Source organism: Haemaphysalis longicornis, unplaced genomic scaffold (assembly GCF_048455015.1).
Source record: "Haemaphysalis longicornis isolate Haplotype H1 unplaced genomic scaffold, Haemaphysalis longicornis Haplotype H1 scaffold_4, whole genome shotgun sequence".
Lineage (NCBI taxonomy): Eukaryota > Metazoa > Arthropoda > Arachnida > Ixodida > Ixodidae > Haemaphysalis > Haemaphysalis longicornis.
This window is the reverse complement of record NW_027526361.1, coordinates 98,473,526-98,491,914: the sequence shown is the minus strand read 5'-3', so window position 1 is coordinate 98,491,914 and position 18,389 is coordinate 98,473,526. Positions and strand designations below refer to the sequence as shown.

The window sequence follows — 18,389 nt, the reverse complement described above, 5'->3', positions numbered from 1 at the left end:
ATAAGGTTCGCTTGAGAATGCGTTTCCTGAAAGAACTTTCTGCCCATTACCACAGCGCCGCTAGCATTGAGTGATGGTGATGATGATTAGGGGTCGTCCCTTTTTATCGGGACGTCGGTTGTCACAACCAACTTGCCTGTGTTATTCTACTTACTTTCCCTACCCTTAACTAACCTAGTAGGTTTGCCCCTCTCCCCCAGGTTATAAACTCCCATCGCTCCTCCCCCCCCCCCCCCCCCTTCCTGCCCTTGCACACCTGTTTACCACTCCCCCTCTTCTGTTCTAAATTCTAATTCGGATATTACTCTTCCTACGTGCCACTCTCTTCCCTACTTTTCTTCCACCACCACTCCAGCCGCCTCTTCGTCACCTCTATTTGGCCCTGAAGTTGACCAAATCCCGAAGACTCCGTCAACGTGGCTTCCCCATCGTCCCGCTGCGGTAGTATCTCTGTGCAATCTATGACAATATGCTCTACAGTTTCCCGATCCCTACCGCAGCGTACACAAGTTTCGTCCTGTCGCCTCTAGTTAGCCGTGTATGCCCGTGTTCTCACACCCCGCCTGTGCTTCAAAGAGCAATCCACTGCCTCGCGTATTGCCATAGAAACCTTCCTTCCAATGGTCTCCAGAAGATTCCACATGCGCACGCATTGGTGCCTTTGACCCACACCTGCAACGTCCCCTTCCACTAGGCCTCTCACGGTCTGACGCAACTCTTCTTTGCCGTCTCTGGCTGGGGGTGGCATTCACAAATGCTTACTCGTACTTAATAGGAATGGCAGCAAGGGCGGAGTGCGAAACGTGCGGCACATCGGAGACGATACGCCACGTTTTATGCGAGTGCCCACGCTACTCGGCTGAAAGAAAAAAGCTGTCGTCAGCGCTGAGGAACCTGGACTCTCGGCGGCCATTTTCGGAGGGAAAGATTCTGTGCCACTGGCCTTCTCAGTCATCCGCTCAGAAGGCGACTAAGGAACTATTACGTTTTCTACGGGCGACGAACACTAGGCTATAGACTGAGAGCTTCCAGTGTCAATCACTGTCAGTGCCTCAGTGCTGGGCATACGTGTGTGGTCCAACTTTTCCTCTTTTTCTCCTCTCTCTTTTTTGCCCATTTCCCCTTTCCCACGTGCAGGATAGCAAACTAGGCTCTAGCCAGGTTAACTTTCCTGCCTTTCTTCTACATTCTTCCTTCCTTCCTTCCTTCCTTCCTTATTTCTAGTTTCTATGTTATATAAGTCTCCAGGGGTTTTTTTTCCCTTCCATTCTCTGTACCCAATTCGTCGTCTCTGCTGCTTTTACCTGATTTTCAACTGTGACTGGTTAGAAGCGACGCTATCGGCGCTGTCCCAAATAGCAGCGCTTCGTGTAAAGATTTTGCTACTGCGGTCATCCGCCATTTGCGCTAATCTATTTCGGTCGCGGCCCAACACAATTTTGCTGCCACTACAGTAAAGTCTATTGCTTCACTAGGCACGGTTCACATTCCAGGATGAAAAAAGTGTGCTATCGGGGCACCTGAAACGTGGGCCCGGAAGTACAAACGCGGTAACGTTCTGCGGGGTTTTGCTTTACGAACGCGTAGCAACTGCTTGAGTCATTGGTAGTGAGGAAAGAACAACAGCAAGAGAATACGTCGTTTATCCAAACTACGCCATTAATTTGTCTGTATACGAACCGTAGCCTTGGGATTCTAACTTTGTTGGTCTCATGCCACATCGCGTGTTCATTTCGTAGTGAGCATTGTCCCCACCTCGCTTTTCTTCGTCGAGTTTGGTCAACCGTTACCTGGTTCAAGCTTCGGTTAGGGACATAGACTTTTTAATATCCGCATTTCAAACCAACTAATGAAATTTCCTCGTTTTACGTTCCCACCCGCCGCGGTGGCTCAGTGGCTAAGGCGTTGCGCTGCTGAGCACGAGGTCGCGGGTTCGATTCCCGGCCGCGGCGGCCGCTTTTCTGATGGAGGCGAAAAGCAAAAACGCCCGTGTGTACGAGATTTCGGCGCACGTTAAAGATCCCCAGGTGGTCAAAATTAATCCGGAGCCCTCCACTACGGCGCGCCTCATCGCCTACGTTGCGTCGGCGCGTTAAACCCCACAATCAATCAATCGTTTTACGTTCCCCTTGCGTTTGCTGCGCAAGCCCTCAAGACAGCTCCGAAACAGCACACTAAATCCGTATTCCCGCTCCTATTTCCCGAGCTGCATTCGGACTATCGTTTACTTTTAACTAACAGTGGGAGCACCGGGATTCGTCTCTGCACGCACACAAACCGGCTACGAAGCTCTCAAAATTGCAAGCCCTTGCTTTTTCCGGAAATGAGCCCTCAAAAAGGCGCTCCAGCTCTCTCTTCGTCTGTACTTTATACGGCCCTACATACCTACCCTACCAATTTTCTCCTTCCGCTCATACGAAGGACCTTGTTTTGTTGCTTTAAATCATGGTAACGTTCTGGTTAGGCCACCGCAGTTGGTTTTTCCCCGAACCTTTCACCACGCATTCGCATACTTCTGCTTGTCTCGTGTATTCGTCCGATCCTGCGGTGGATACGCGAACGTTGTCTCGTACTAACGTTAAATGAGATTTGTAAAAGCGCACTTTGTTTCTCCTGTAACCTAACCAAGAAAGCGCTCAGCATTGCGGAGCGTTTCAACGTTGTCTTCGGCCCAGTCCATTTTTTTTCCTGAACTCCGCCGACGTGGTTCATACCCGCGGAATATTTAGGATTTTCGTCGTGCGGGCTTATCTGTAAACAGCAGAACTGTTATTTTTAGCGTGTTCGTGTCACGTTGCGCGCGCGCTTGAGAAACCCAACTTACGATGATTAAACCTGCTGGCTCTATGGGAGAGATAAACCCCCTCTTCCTCCGCCTTCGATTTTCTTCAAATGCAGCCCGATTCTCGCCTGCCTTTATTGATGTTGTAAAAAAAATACTTAGTATTTATGGCTTTCGATTTTGCAAACGCGGTGTTTAGGTGAGTGAATTTAGTCTTTCGCGTTCATAAAAGCGAACCAAGGCTGTATAAAAGGGCTAATTTCGCACCGTAAAACGAGAACCCTGGCTAAACAATTTTCCGCGCGCGTTTTCACCGCAGTACACGGGTGCAAGGCGGCAGAGCCGAACTAGATTTCTCCTCTGGGTGGCCGTCTCTAAAAAGAAGTGCCGGTGTACGCTACCTCCTGCCGGTTCCCTGCCCTCTGATCTCTGGGCGCTGTTTATTTTTCCAAGACGGCCCGCGTAAAGCGGCTTATCGCGCTATATGAAGTGAGCGGCTCGTCCCCTGGGAGTGCTTCTCTCAGGACTAGCGAGCCGTTATTCATAAAACCACCGCCAGGAGACGCCAGCCTTGCGAAAAGGCGGACTGAAAAGCTCAATCTTTTTTGTTGTTGGACAGGTGGAGAACACCAGAGAGAAGTGGCAAAATGCCACAGCTAAAGAATATAGAACGCGGGTCGTTGCTTCTTATCATTTGCGCAGCTCCCGAAAGCGACCAGTATTTTTTTTTTTTTTTTTTGAAGTGTGCTTGCGTGAAAGGAAGCCGACGGTAGACCACGGGTTCCTTTTCGTTGTGTAAGCACGGGTGGCGTGGGCTTTAATACCATATAATTGGTTATGTCATTGAACTCTGAGGAGAATGCCACCGAAGGAATGGTTTGTAGTTTTCAATTGTTATATTTAAGAAATATATATTAAGAATGATTTGTCCGCTGGCGCCGCACAGGGCTCTGTGATGCCACCGAGTCTTTCCCGTGCCGAGGAGGCTGCACTTAAGAGGATTCGGATGGTGGTGTCCTTAACTGACGCCGTGACCCGCCAATGACCTCACTTACGGGGTCTTTTTCAAACCTTGGCCATGGTGCCCAGTCTGCCACCGCACCGATACAGTAGCTTTCCCAAAACCACTAAAAATGGCAACTGCTTTCCCTGAGCTCAGTGGCAGACATTAGAGGCGATGGCGCAGGCTCTAACATAGCGAAAGCAACGTGTGTGCTACAGTCGGTTACAGTTTAGGTACGCGCACTAAAAAAGGAAACGACACATTCAGAACGTACTTATATGGATTTTAATTTCTTAGTCTGTGGGTACGGACATCCTCTTTGGTATTGGTGCGTACTAGGGAAGTCCTTCTCACATTGCATATTAGAGGAGGAGGAGGTAGCCTTTATATAGGCAGGAAGACTCTACGTCAAGTGGGGTGAGTGGGGCTAGAAGATGGGGTGTTTGTAGCCTGGGACATCTTAAAGTCGGACAGTTTGACCCAAAAGGCTACATTTCAATGCATGTTAGGATACATTTCTAAATTCAGGTACAAGCACGCCGTGGTGGTTCAATGGAAAAACGTCGTTTTCCATAGTCGTTCGGCGCCGGTCGCTTTTCAAATGGAGACGAAACGAAAAAACGCCGTGTGTCGAGGTTTCGCCGCACGTGAAAACACCGCACGTGGTGTCGAAATTAATCCGGAACACTCCTCTACGGCACGCCTCCATAGCCCAGATGTAGCTTCAGCGCGTCAGGCCCCACGATCGATCGATCGATCGATCAATCAATCAATCAATCAATCAATCAATCAATCAATCAATCAATCAATCAATCAATCAATCAATCAATCAATGCATTGTGTATAGGCTCGTATCGGAGGCGAAACCATTTCAGCAGGGTGCCTGCGAGCCCGTTAATTTTCTGGTAGCGCTCGGTGGCTCCGACTTCCGCCCGTTCCATACTTTCCTTAAGGCTTTGTGTCGTGACTTGTGTACTGCAATGATTCTTCCAACGGAAAGGGTGCCTTTGAGTTTCAACCCTATACTACCCATCTTTGATTGGCTCGTTTCGTTCGTGTATAACTTAGTTAAATGGGGTTAAGGAAGTGTTCTCCTGATCGGCTTGAAGTGTGGTCCCGGGACTGCGGTTTCCGGCTCCGCGGTTGAAATGAAAATAAGCACTCTTCACAGGATACACGAGGTGCGCCTTCTCGGGATACGCTTACCGCCATTGTGGACACCACTTCAGAAGACCTTGATGAGGCGAGACTGTTGTGCATGCCCCGCTAAGCGCAGTGAACCAGTTCTCAAGGTTATTTCATCAAGGTTATTTGTAGTGTCTTAATGTCGTAATCCTAAACTATGAAAAGTTTGGGATGTGATATAAAGTGGTGAACTCATTGTCGGGATTTGAGAGCAAACTGAGTTCGGTTCTCTCTAGAGTGACGTGTGGTCGTGGAGGAGCGACACTTCTCTTCGCTGCAATACTTCCGCCAACCTCATGCCTCAGTACTTGAACTTTGGGTCACGCCCTCCCTGTCTGTGGACATACCCTAATTTTAAGTCATGTGTGACGAGGCCCTTGTACGTGGGAACATGTGGCTGGACAAGATTCTGCGGAGAACTTTGTCATTAATTCCTTAGGGCGTGCTTTAGCGGCCTTCGCACGCGATCGTATAGTCTGTTTACATCTTTCGGGTTTTATCCTCGCGCACACATAACGCCGCAAGCTAAGTATTTTCTCATCATAGCGGCACCAGGACTGTATGTGCTCTCTCTCTCTCTCTCTCTCTCTCTCTCTCTCTCTCTCTCTCTCTCTCTCTCTCTCTCTCTCTCTCTCTCTCTCTCTCTCTCTCTCTCAACCCGTTCCGCGACTTAAAAAGGTATTCCGAGTTAACGCTCTGCGTATTAAGTCCGCACTCGCGCATGTTATTTTTTTTCCCGCCCGGCAAACCACCTGCTGGATAAACATGAGCCGAGTGGCGTGTTCCATATATTGTTTTATTGCGTTCTATATTAATTTTATTGATCTATGCCATTTCCTCCTGAAATTTGTTCAAAAAACGGGCGCTGACTCGCAACTAGTATTTTATTGGGAAGAAGCACAAATATATAGCCGACACGAGACCACCTGACGCGAGAAGTTGTAGTAGCCTATCATATCAACAAGCGTCGCGCCAAATGTGTAATCCAGCCTTCTCTGACGCTGTGCGAGGAGGAAAAGACCTTTTCTTGAATGCCAGCTACCTATGTGAGCGGTTCACATGCCTTTACCCGGTTTTATCTGATGTTTCAAATTTTGTTTGTTTTCACCGCACTAGCTTGTACTTATCGTCTATATCTCTGCTTCTTTCCAATAAAATACTAGTTGCGATTCAGCGCCCGTCTTGTAAATTTCCTGTGTCCTTCGCCGTTTTTTCGCGCTGTTACCCACCTTTGAATTCTTTTAAAAAAGTAGGTTTCTAACATTGATTCTGTGTCTTGTAGCGAAGACTTCCAGTAAAGCGTTCCTCCAGTATAATGACGTATGCAGCAGACACTTGGGGTTTCACTAAGCGACTTCAAAGGAAACTTCGATCGGCCCAACGGGGAAGAAGAATGCTAGGCGTCGCGATCAGGGATAAGAAAACAGCAGCGTAGATTAGGGAACAGACTGATGTGGAAGGCATTCTATAAAATGGCATGGTCGGTAGTGGCTAAGGCGTTGCGCTGCTGAGCACGAGGTCGCGGGTTCGATTCCCGGCCGCGGCGGCCGCTTTTCTGATGGAGGTGAAAAGCAAAAACGCCCGTGTGTTCGAGATTTCGGCGCACGTTAAAGATCCCCAGGTGGTCAAAATTAATCCGGAGCCCTCCACTACGGCGCGCCTCATCGCCTGTGTTGCGTCGGCGCGTTAAACACCACAATCAATCAAATGGCATGGTCGGGTCACGTCATCCGCATGATGGACAACAGGTATACTATATACAGACCATCCGTTTAATGGAGTGGCTGCCAATAAACCGGAAACTCAATATGGGTCGACCAAGGAGGACTCGATTGAGGGATGACCCGCCTCGGTGGCTCAGTGGCTAAGGCGTTGCGCTGCTGAGCACAAGGTCGCGGGTTCGATTCCCGGCCGCGGCGGCCGCTTTTCTGATGGAGGCGAAAAGCAAGAACGCCCGTGTGTTCGAGATTTCGGCGCACGTTAAAGACCCCCAGGTGGTCAAAATTAATGCGGAGCCCTCCACTACGGCGCGCCTCATCGCCTGCGTTGCGTCGGCGCGTTAAACCAGTCAGTCAGTCAGTCAGTCAGTCAGTCAGTCAGTCAGTCAGTCAGTCAGCCAGTCAATCAATCAATCAATCAATCAATCAATCAATCAATCAATCAATCAATCAATCGATCAATCGATCAATCGATCAATCGATCAATCAATCAATCAATCAATCAATCAATCAATCAATCAATCAATCAATCAATCAATCAATCGATCAATCGATCAATCGATCAATCGATCAATCGATCAATCGATCAATCGATCAATCGATCAATCGATCAATCGATCAATCGATCAATCAATCAATCGATCAATCGATCGATCAATCAATCAATCGATCGATCGATCGATCGATCGATCGATCGATCGATCGATCGATCGATCGATCAATCAATCAATCAATCAATCAATCAATCAATCAATCAATCAATCAATCAATCAATCAATCAATCAATCAATCAATCAATCAATCAATCAATCAATCAATCAATCAATCAATCAATCAATCAATCAATCAATCAATCAATCAATCAATCAATCAATCAATCAATCAATCAATCAATCAATCAATCAATCAATCAATCAATCAATCAATCAATCAATCAATCAATCAATCAATCAATCAATCAATCAATGAATGAATGAATGAATGAATGAATGAATGAATGAATGAATGAATGAATGAATGAATGAATGAATGAATGAATGAATGAATGAATGAATGAATGAATGAATGAATGAATGAATGAATGAATGAATGAATGAATGAATGAATGAATGAATGAATGAAATGAATGAATGAATGAATCAATCAATCAATCAATCAATCAATCAATCAATCAATCAATCAATCAATCAATGGAGGGATGAGCTGCAAAAATTTTGGGGGAAAGGGTGGACTCGCGGGTAGCACTCGATAGACGTGGCTCAAGATCTTTGGGAGAGAGAGGCCCTCGTCCTGCAGTGGACACAACCAGGCTGGTGGTGATGATGAACGAAGTCTCTCGACAGCAAACACGCCTTGCGAGAAACCTCGGTATGTCTCTGAACAACTGCAACATATGCGGCTAGCACTCTTTTCAGCTGGGAAAGCATCCTAAATAGATATATCGGTTACGTCAATTTGTATACGAGCGGGGAGGAGGAGCTGGAAAGTGTGTTTAGGCTTTCGCTCTCAGTGCACTCGTGAGATCCTGCAATTTTTTGTCTCGAAATCAGAGCGGCGTGAGAGGCAGCATGCCTGTCTCGCGTCTGCCATTTTTTGTTATCTGCGGTGGCATTGTGCGCACGACTGGGCAGATCTAATTGCTGCGGTCGTCAGCCCTATCGCATTTCTTTCGGTTCTATCTCTTGGTCTCTTCTCGCTGTTTGCCGCTCTGCTGCTGGCTCCGGGCGTTCGAGTCAAGGAGAAAAGACGAGACAAAAGAATTCTCGCTTTCCTATCTCACTAACTCATCTGTTAACAAGCTAGGAGCGAGCGAGCTGTCCCGGGAAGCCAGCGCCGGCTCCGTAAGGCCATGCTCGGTGGCACCGCCGGCGGGCTCGCTCCCCAAGTCCCTGCCTATCGGCATTGCTAACTTCGTTACCGTCGCGCGTTCGATAAACAAAGCTCCGAGCTTTCGCTCGCTGGGCCCTGGGATAGCCTCGCGCTGTGGGGACCCGCTTCTCATCGCCTCTTCTCTGTCCTCGCACTCTGTGTGTCTGCTGTGTCTCCTTTACCCCTCCCAGCGCGCACCAATATGATGGCTGTCTCTCTGAAAGCGCGCCGCTCGCATTCCTGTTTGCATTTCCCGATTGTTTTTTTTCCTTATCTCTTGCTTCTCATTTTAACCCGCGTCTCTCTCTCTCTCTCTCTCTCTCTCTCTCTCTCTCTCTCTCTCTCTCTCTCTCTCTCTCTCTCTCTCTCTCTCTCTCTCTCTCTCTCTCTCTCTCTCTCTCTCTCTCTCTCTCTCTGCGTATTTGTTTGCACTACGAAAAAAAAAGCAGTGGCATGCTACAAGGCTCCGGCTTATCGCCGTTACTTTTCTTCGCTTCTGATTTTTTGTTCCTCGCTTGGCGTATCCGCTCTCAGCCATTTTCACCCCGACCATATCGCGACTGCGCGCTCCTTGTTTATTTACCTCGCCTGTCTTCTAAAACGATTTTTTGCGCGTCCTCCAGTACGCACTGGCAGCGTGGGCAGCTGCTTTCGTTTGTCGACTCTTTCCTCGCCGCGAGTTTGTTCGCGCTTGTGTTAAAAGCGCGCTGGGCATGCCAGTCTTGCCGCACCTGCAGTTTCTTCTACGCGCTGCCATTAGCGGCTCGCTAGGCTCGCGGTGCTGAATGTTACGCCAGTCGCATGCTGCTGTTTCTGTACCCGTGCTCGCGCGGTTTGTGTATACGCGGCGTCCAGGATCGGCCTTTCGTGGCCTTTCCTTACCACGCGTTGCTAATGCGATTCCTGCGCGAGACGCGTTATCCGGGGAGCGAGGAGGAACCGTGATTCCATTTTCGCGCCAAGCGCTCGCCCGCGATCTCCGTGTGCGGGCTCAACGGCCAGCCCTCGCCGCTTCCTCGCTTTTTTTTGCGTAATTTCGTTCACAAGTACTTTTACAGGCCCGAGCTCATTTTCGTTAATTTTCGCGCACTTCTAACTTTTGTTGTTGTTGTTGTTGTTCGTTCGTACTGTGCATTAACTGGGATTGCTTCGTGAATGTTTACGCGGTGTTAGACTCGAGCCGGGAGCGGAGGAGGGACTTCGGCGGAGAAGTTATTTGCCGAGCTTTTCGCTGAACGGCCGCGCTGTCATGTTTGCGCCGGCAAACTTCTGGAAGTTTACCCTTGCCGTCATTTGCTGCGCCTCGTGCGGCGCTATTCCTTGGTTCCGTGTTTTGTTATCGTTGTGGAAAGGGATTTCATCTTTCTCCCACCGCCGAAAAAAAAAAAAAAGCCTATCTGCGCACACCACCCGGGTAGCACCGTCTACCAAGGGGACGGCATTATTGAGTGAAATTCTTACGCTCTAACGCTAGCTGTAGAGCCAAATCCCGCGCGCGGTGGTAATATAGGCCCTTATGTTAGTGGCCTAGTTACTCATCTTTGTCGTTTGGAGGTGTGGTAACTTATTGTTGTAAATCAACGCTTGTCTCTTTTCGGAAGTGCGTAGAAAGCTTCGGTGAGAGGCCTAAATCGATGGTTTCGGTTACCGTTTTTCACCAGAATGCGTTGAACCGATCGATGGTTCTAGCTGCGGCGTAAGCAAACAGCGCCGGCACCGACCCCGGTGGTAAAATGAGTTTGTCAGAAAGCATGTAGAAACTGTTCTCAGTAAGCACACTAATCTTGATTTTCAGGTTTTTTGTCTTCAATGCTTTTCTTTGAATGAAAAAAAAAAAAAACTGAACTGGGCCTTCTTTTTGATTTCTATTGGCTTCCGATAAGTACTTTCACTGCCTCAGGTTCAAGCTTCAATTGAATTATCAGTGTAATAAGCTTAATTTAAATTTAATAAAATCATTTTATTTTGTCGTTTTATAACACGCCCTTTGTGGCTTTCGACTTGTAAATGTTTGTTAGGGACATGTACTGGAATTACGCGCGTAATTATACTCGTAACAGCGTTAACAGCATGGGGAGCGCCAAATTGCTTTGCCGCTAAATTTCCCCTTTGGTTAGCAATTCAAGTACTGGTATGTTCCGAGTCATAGTAACCGAGCAAGAAAAAAAAGAAAGCAAACGGAATGGGATAGTGTTAATTGAGCGGACACGTACAGCATCTTCAAAACGGATGCTTTCGCCATCACTGACCGATAAGGAGGGCTTGGGCGCCCTCGTTATTTGTCTTGTCTATTCTTGTTACAGCTAATCGCCACAGAGAACGAGGGAAAAACAGAAGGGGGGGTCAAGTCATGCTCGCTCACAACTTCTGTGCTTTAAACGCCTAACTGGAAGTTTCGCAGAGAAATGACGACAGTTTCTCTAACCAAGCGGCACATTCCGGAATCCTAAACGGTAAAAAAAACTGGAGCATTTGATTTGGCCCTTCTTCTAGGGTGCAGAGGAAGTGCCGTAACAATCGAAAACAAACAAAAAAAAAAGCTTTTCTGGTTAGTTTTTCAGCACTAAAAGCGGTGGTTATAATCGCTCATCTTGCACAAATCGCGTGCTTGCAGCACGTACCATTACAGCGGCGTACGTCACGACTGCGAAGTACTAGGTGTGTTTTTCGGTACCATTTTCTTTCATGAGTAAAGACACCGGAACGCTACGTGGTTGACACCGCATAATTTCTAAGCGCCTATGTCCACAGGGGGCGTTTATGAGATTCAGGGGCCTGCTGGAAAGCTTGGAATTTTTCGCGCTGATCAACGCAGCTGGAGCATTCCTCATCGCTGCGATTCGTAGCAATCAGCCGCTCTCCACGGGGCCGCAAACTTCCCAGTATCATAAAAGTGAGCGTCCAGTTTTTTTCCTGCTCATATTTATTCGTGCGCAACTCTTCTATGCTTTTATTTTGCTTCTAACGCTTTGTTGTCTACCATTGAACTCACTATTTTTTTCACCCGGGTTCGTGTGCCGTCGAACGAACAAGTAATTTCATTGAACGAAAAAAAAAAAACTGAGACAGGCCTGTTTCAGTGGAACCTGCTTGAGCCCCTTCTTTGCGGTTATCTTGCGGTGGCCCGGCCGTAGTCAGTTCCTGATTGAAGGGTGTTGCGAACGTTCGTCAGAATTCGGAAGCGAGCTTATTACTGCGGCAGCGGGAGCAAAAGTTCCGCATATATATCTGCTTCGGACACTTTTCCATCAGAAAGGATATTATCGTCGTATAAGGCAAAGTATTTCACTGCTCGTTGACTACTTTTCACTTCCGCTTTTCTATTTATTCTTGGGCGTAACTCAAGTTGCGGGACTTTTTTTTCTTTCGCCATCTATTTTCCTGCGGCCTTGCCTTTGGTGTTATTCAAATTCTGTACGATACCGTGCCATTTTATGTGGGCGTCGGTGCGGTACAGCGCCTTTCCTTGGCTTAATTTGCCTTCGGCGTTCGCTCTTCGCGCGACCGGTTGCGCCGGCTCGTTATGAGTTTCTGCGGCCTCTTCTTCTTTCTGATTGTTTTCGCCGCTTTTGCTGCGAGTGCACGTGGCGGGCGTTGGTTCATTGTGATGCAAATAGGCTCCGTTCCGCCGATCCGTGCAACCCTCTGCCGCCAAGGAGGCGGCCGTCAAAAGAGCGCTTGGCGTGGCAGCGAGGTTGTGTGGGGGGACCCTCGGGTCGGCGGCCAAACTAGCTCGCATGCTGCTCCGTGCAACCGCTAGGGCTCCTCCCCTGATTGGACTCCTCGGAGAGCGATAAGTGTATTCAGCATCAAAGCTTCGCCGCGGCTTCTTTTTCGCTGCGATCACGGCGAGGCGTGGGTGGTGGTGTGCGTGATCGGACGGAGTCTTGGGCGCCACCGCCTTTGACGCCAACCTGGCGACCCTGCGTAATTAATATGCGGTGGCGCTTGCGTCGGCAGTGACAGCGTTAGCATGTTTAAGAGTGTATACACTTCACGAAAAAGATGCAAGCGATGGATGTTGCTATGCCCTGACAAAAATGGAGACCTCGGTAAGCTACGCACAAAGCAGCGGCACTCACAAAGTAAATTTTGTAGGGAAGGTACAAAAGTGCGAAGATTTGTGTAGAACAGTCCTAGGTAACGAAGTCAACGTGGCTGCAGTTACTAAAACACAAATATGGTGATGCAAAGATGACACTCCTTTAAAGGCAGTAGTGCTAACTTTGCCTATGAACAGCGCTGTATCTTCACACGCTAGCATCGGTTCCTAAAAAGGTTGTTCACAGTCACGCAATCGGTAGCGGTTCTTCATGAGTAGACGGAATTTGTGTTTGTTTTGGGGAAGGCTGGCGCATTATTTCTGGTCAGGGTTTTCTATCTAGACAGCGACAGCAAGAGGACAGAGACCGGTGGGAGAGTGGGCGGGGTAGATTTGCTCTCGTTTGGTTCGCTGTAAAGGGACATATATCCCTCATCATCCCTACGGCCCAGGTTGTCCTTCATGCCTTCACGCACAGACACGCAGCCATTCCGGGAGTCTAAACTTGGAAAGAAAGACCGGCTTATTCTCCATGTTTTTCTTCTGTCTTCCCACTGAGCAACAAAGTCGTCAAGAAGCGTGTGTAAAATATCTGCAGGAGCTGTTTGTGCATTATTTCTTGCAAAAACACTGCGCTACCAACTAGCCAACTAGCCCAGAAGCGAGCTCTCATTGACTATACTGTTTGTGCAATCCGGCCGCCAGTTTAGTCCAGCTCTGACACTCTCGCAACCGCACTGCTGCTACGCCTACATTGAATAAACATAGCGGTTCCCTTCGCGTCTCTATCCTCGAGGACGCCGGGCGCCTCAGATCGACGTAACCGGAAGACATGGTTCGGGTACGTGCCGGCATTCCGTGGTCGCGCCATGTTTTTCGTCCAGACACTGGTTACGGCAGCGGCGGCGCGGGCACAAGTAACGCTTCGTGTGTTGCAAGACGCCGCCAGAGGGTCTGGCCAATATGCGCATATCGATGACCGCCTCTACAGCCAAAAGCGACGAGCGCGGCGCTTGTATCACCGCGCACACCGCCGCTGAGTCCTTCTGTTCGTCGTTCACGGGGCGTTCCGCTCTTCCCAGGGCTTCGAATCGAGTCGTTGCGTGGGCGGACCTGGCGAGACTTGTTTCCGGTCTCACTCGGTCGGCTCGCGCGCGCGTCGAATCTACGCAGACCTTGAAGGTGCTGTCTGCTAACTTCCTCGCTCTCTGGTCTGTTTCATCTGGCACTCGCGGACGCGAATTCCTCTCTCCTTCATTTGTCCTCTTGATCTCGTCCTGTCTTTTTTGGCATTCTTTACGCGTATTTAGTTCTTTATTTGTGCGGAAGATTCTTTTACCTACTCCATCGCCTCCCCTCCTGTAGCGGAGTTTCCTCCAATATTCACTTCAACCCCTCCCTCCCTTCCTCTTTTTAGTGGTGTCGTTTTCAGGCGAAGAGGTTTTGTATGCTAAGTTCGTTTTTATCTTACGTTAGGAAGAAGAAAAAAAGTAGATTGTGGCACCTTGAGCCTTCCAGAAACCGTGCACGATGCGGTTTCATCAGTTACCGAGTACGGTGGAAACCCGTACATACCGTATAGTAATGCCGAAGTGCCGTCGTACGAAATGCCGAAAAGGGAAAACTTAAATATCTGTGTAGCCCGAAATTTTGTATCGGGACGCAGAACATGGAGGGAAGTGAGAGCGAAGCTGTGTTAAAAAAAATCATGCTTTTCATTAGTGAACTTCCTGTTCTGGAAAACTCAGCGAGCAAAGAATCCACTGGCGAACTGTTTCTCGTTGCTTTAATTATGGCGGCGGCTGCGACGGCTGCCTGGCCTAATTCTGCATACACGCGCTTTTGAGGCCTGCTGTGCAGGATCTGTCGACTCCTCTGTTGTTAAACCGCAGTGCAGGCAGTGGAAGCAACAGATGGAACTATCAAGCAAGTGAAATTTTGCTCGTGGAGGTAAGCTATAGGCCTCTTGCAAAATGCAGAAATGTAGCCAGCCGGGGTGCTGGAAGGAGGCGTACTTAGAAAAGGCCTCCGATAAATTCGTTGTAGAAAAGCTGTCATGTTACACAATAAGCTATTTCCTGGCGCCCCGCTTGGTGTGTAAGAAATGCGAATGTTCAGCGTGCGCTAGGGCTGTTAAACTGTGCATTTATCTTAGATATCGGGCATTTTTATTGCGTTTATGCATTGCTGCTTTGCAGTGTGAGCAATTGGAAATGTAGTATGTACGTCAGTCTCGTCAGTACGCAGCCTCAACTTGTCGGTGCCAGCATAGCGTGCACACTCGTCCGTCCTCCTCTGGTCTTTGCTCCTTTCTTTTTGTCGTTTTTGTCCGCGAAATACTACACATTTGTCCCCTCAAGTACTAAAACCTTCATTTTCCCTTTTCGAAACAAAATATGTGCCACGCCCCCTCGTTATAAATGGAGCATTTTATAAGCCCTTGGTGATTCGGTTGATTTAAATGCTGCTGTACTCTACACGGGTCTTTTTTTTTTTTCTTTTATCGCGGTGTGGACTGAGCCGGACACGAATGAAATGCTGCCGAGGCTTGTCCGCACACCAACTGGTTTCGCGTTGTTTGTTGCCCCCACCCGGCGGCCCCTAAACGCATCCGGTACGTCAGCAGTGCGTGCGGCCCTTTTGGACAGCAAACAACCAACATGCCTCGCCGGCGGACACGGAAAGGCTTTCAGGTTAATCGCGCGTATACCATCCGCCCAGCCGTTCTCCGTCCGCACAGTGACTCGTGTTAATTAACCACTCTCACGCGTTTTTGTTTATTTTTGAACGCGTTTATATACCTTCTTCTCGTGTTTTGGGTGCGGCTTTGAAAGGGGAAAAAAAAAGTTTGTCGGTGCTGTTAGTTTTGCGTTTCATTATCTATTTTTGGTCATATCGCTTCGGTGCGGTGGCAAAGGCGCGAATTGAAAATGTCAAGCTTCGCTACCCACCTGATTATTTTCCTTCTGGGGGTGGCACCTGCGTTGGAAGAAGCGTAAAGGTCAGTTCCCTAGGGTTGGGCTTGCCTGTCTAGGATTAATAAGTTCGTCTAGACTTCCAAGCTTCGGTACTGCGTAACAGCGACTTATGTTGTCTTGCTGCAGCTACTTCCGACCACCGTTAAAAAAAAAAAAACCTATTATAAACAAAACAAAAACAAAAGTATCTATCAGCTGGTAGGCGTCGAATTTTCGTCTTTTCCTTAGCTCATTTTCCTGCGTCCCTGGTCAAATGTCGCTGATATTACGTTGCTTCTGGGTACGCGTGCATGGCTAAAAAGATAGTCCCGGTAACCTTCCGTTTCTTTTTCATCTTCGGGATAAGCTAGAATGGGATCGTCATTCTTTTTACTGATTCCCGACGCCCGCTTCAACGATTCTACGCGCTGAGTTACTGGCTTAGTCCGGTTCTTATTCTGCTTGACCCTGCGGCTAAGTACGCTAACTGATTGTACTTGCGGCGAAAATCTAATTCGTCAGCGGGTCAGGCGAAGCGATCCAGGGCTATTTAATAGACAGTCGCCTTTTGCGGTGGTCGCTTGCTATCGAAAATGCTAATTTCGGTACAAAGTAACATTCGCAGCAAGTAATCTCTTTGTTAGGCCATTCAGTCGTGAAAAATGGTCCCTCCACCGTGAACTGAATTGTCAAAATGGACGTCAATGAGTTCAGCAGAAGTAAGTACCTACGCTAAACCGTCGACGGCCTCTAAAAGGTCTCGGAGGTCAATGATGCAAGCAAAGCTGGAAATAAGCCTGGGAAATTGAAATTGCTTCTTTTCACCTTTTCCTCTTCTTTTTTTTTTTTTTTCACCCTCATTTTTTCCCGCCTCTGACCCTTAGGTAGCCCAAATTTGTTTAAACTGTCACCGTCTATGACAAATGCACGAACTTCAACTCTCCGAAAGGTCTTTTTTTTTTCCTTCTTCTCCTAGAGTAATGTATGCACCGTCTGCTTGAATCGAGTGCTTAGTACATTTCATTTTTTTTTTCTTCCTCCAATTTTGGTAGCACCACTCGCGTGCTGCCGTGACGTATTGCATTTTCTCTCGCTCGTCGTGAGGCGCAGCGCGACTAAAATGAAATATTTAATGCCGAGGGTGATATATTCAGTTGGGTGCTTCGTAATGGGAAACACCAGGTCGAGTGTTAGCTGTGGCGCTCCAGACGATCTACCCCGACGACTACCGTGTCCGTCCATTGGTGGTCACTGGGTATCACATTTCCAGCTAGCTCCATATCGACCAGGCACCGTTGTGATTAAAGCGTGTTTGATTTTTGTCGGCAATTGTTTATTCCGTCTAGGGTATATATAACAAAAACAAAACGGAACTCCAGTGCTCACATTTTGCTGCGTGGTTATAATAACAACGTGGTTAATAATCCAGTGGGATGGCGTGCCGACGCGGTATGTCAACACTGCACATGTGGGCTGAGCCTTCGCGCTTCTCTAATAGTTCTTCTAGCGCTTGCGTGGCTATTATTAAAGCTTTCCCGGTTCGCGTGTTCGATTTTTCGATATCCGGCTTCCTGCTGGTTTCGTGGTCGACTACCCGCATGCGCTGGCCGCTTTTGTAAAAAAAGAGAAAAATCTTATCGCCTCCACGTGGGATATTTCGATGCGCATTGAATAACCCAGCTGTGTAAATCGATCGGCGTCCATTAAAGCCCGCGCGTAACGCCTTGTGTCCATAACATATAAGGCATTTATTTATTTATTTATTTATTTATTTATTTATTTATTTATTTATTTATTTATTTATTTATTTATTTATTTATTATTTATTTATTTATTTATTTATTTTGTTGTTGTTGTTGTTGGTCGTGGTGGGGCTGTTATTGATTTTGTTGCGGTTGCTGTTGCGGCTGTTGGTGTTGGTGTTCTCGTTTACTACGTAGATCTGTGACATAAACAGCTAAGTGTCCTTCTAACCGATCGAGAAAGTTATAAAGGGGCAGTGTAGACAAAATACAAGTTTTGGTTTATTCGAAAGATTTCGTGTTTGTAGTGCCCCACTGCTTGTCCGACAGCAAGTGATGCCGTAGTCGCTGAGAAATTAGTCAATGTAGGTTAAAATTTTGATTGTTCCGCCAAATCGTGTGTTTTCTTGACGTCTGCCATGAAGTCATGAGGGCGGGTACCCAGGACGTCATTAGGCTCTGCAATCTTGCTTGCCTCAGTCTTCCCAGATGGCGCTACCATAGTCAGCCGCGGACCGTTGTCCGCAATCGCTTGATCATATTTGCACCTGGCTTGTTGTTGTTACGGTAGAAAGTAATCGTTTCGTGAAACATCGGGTATCCTCGACAAACAGGGTCACGCAAGACAACGTCGCTTACGCTAATCGGCCAGTGTCGTGTCAGATAACTTCAAAGCGGCGGACTGCTGTGCAGCTAAAACAAGCATAGTGCGACCAGTGCCAACAGTAGTGCGCATGGGTACTTCTATGCTTACGTGTATTTTCGTAACTTTTATTGTTTACCGCACAATTCTTGATGCTGTAAAATGAAGTGACATTACATTTAAGCGCAAATACCTCGCTCAGCAGGCTTATAAGCATTGACTAGGGAGCCTCAATTGCGCGCTTTTTTTTTTTTTTAGCGCAGCATCGAGGCTCCCTAGCCCTGCCTAATTTTGCGGTTGCTTTTTCCGTCCTCAGCCAATCGCGCAGCTGGGCATATGAAATCATAGGTTCTGTTGCGGGAAATGAGCTATTGGGTCGCGTGGCCATTCCATTTTTTTTTTTTCATAATTGAATAGCTTACTTGAGAGAAGTGTGCGTTAAAAGTGG

At 47.9% G+C, this 18,389-nt stretch overlaps 1 protein-coding gene across 3 annotated transcripts in view; it reads right to left on the bottom strand.

Annotated features, from left to right (window-relative positions):
* The window catches only part of LOC144179144 (fasciclin-2-like), a 521,903-nt gene that overhangs the window by 210,448 nt on the left and 293,066 nt on the right, over positions 1-18,389 (bottom strand). The gene's annotated exons all lie outside the window — the stretch shown is intronic.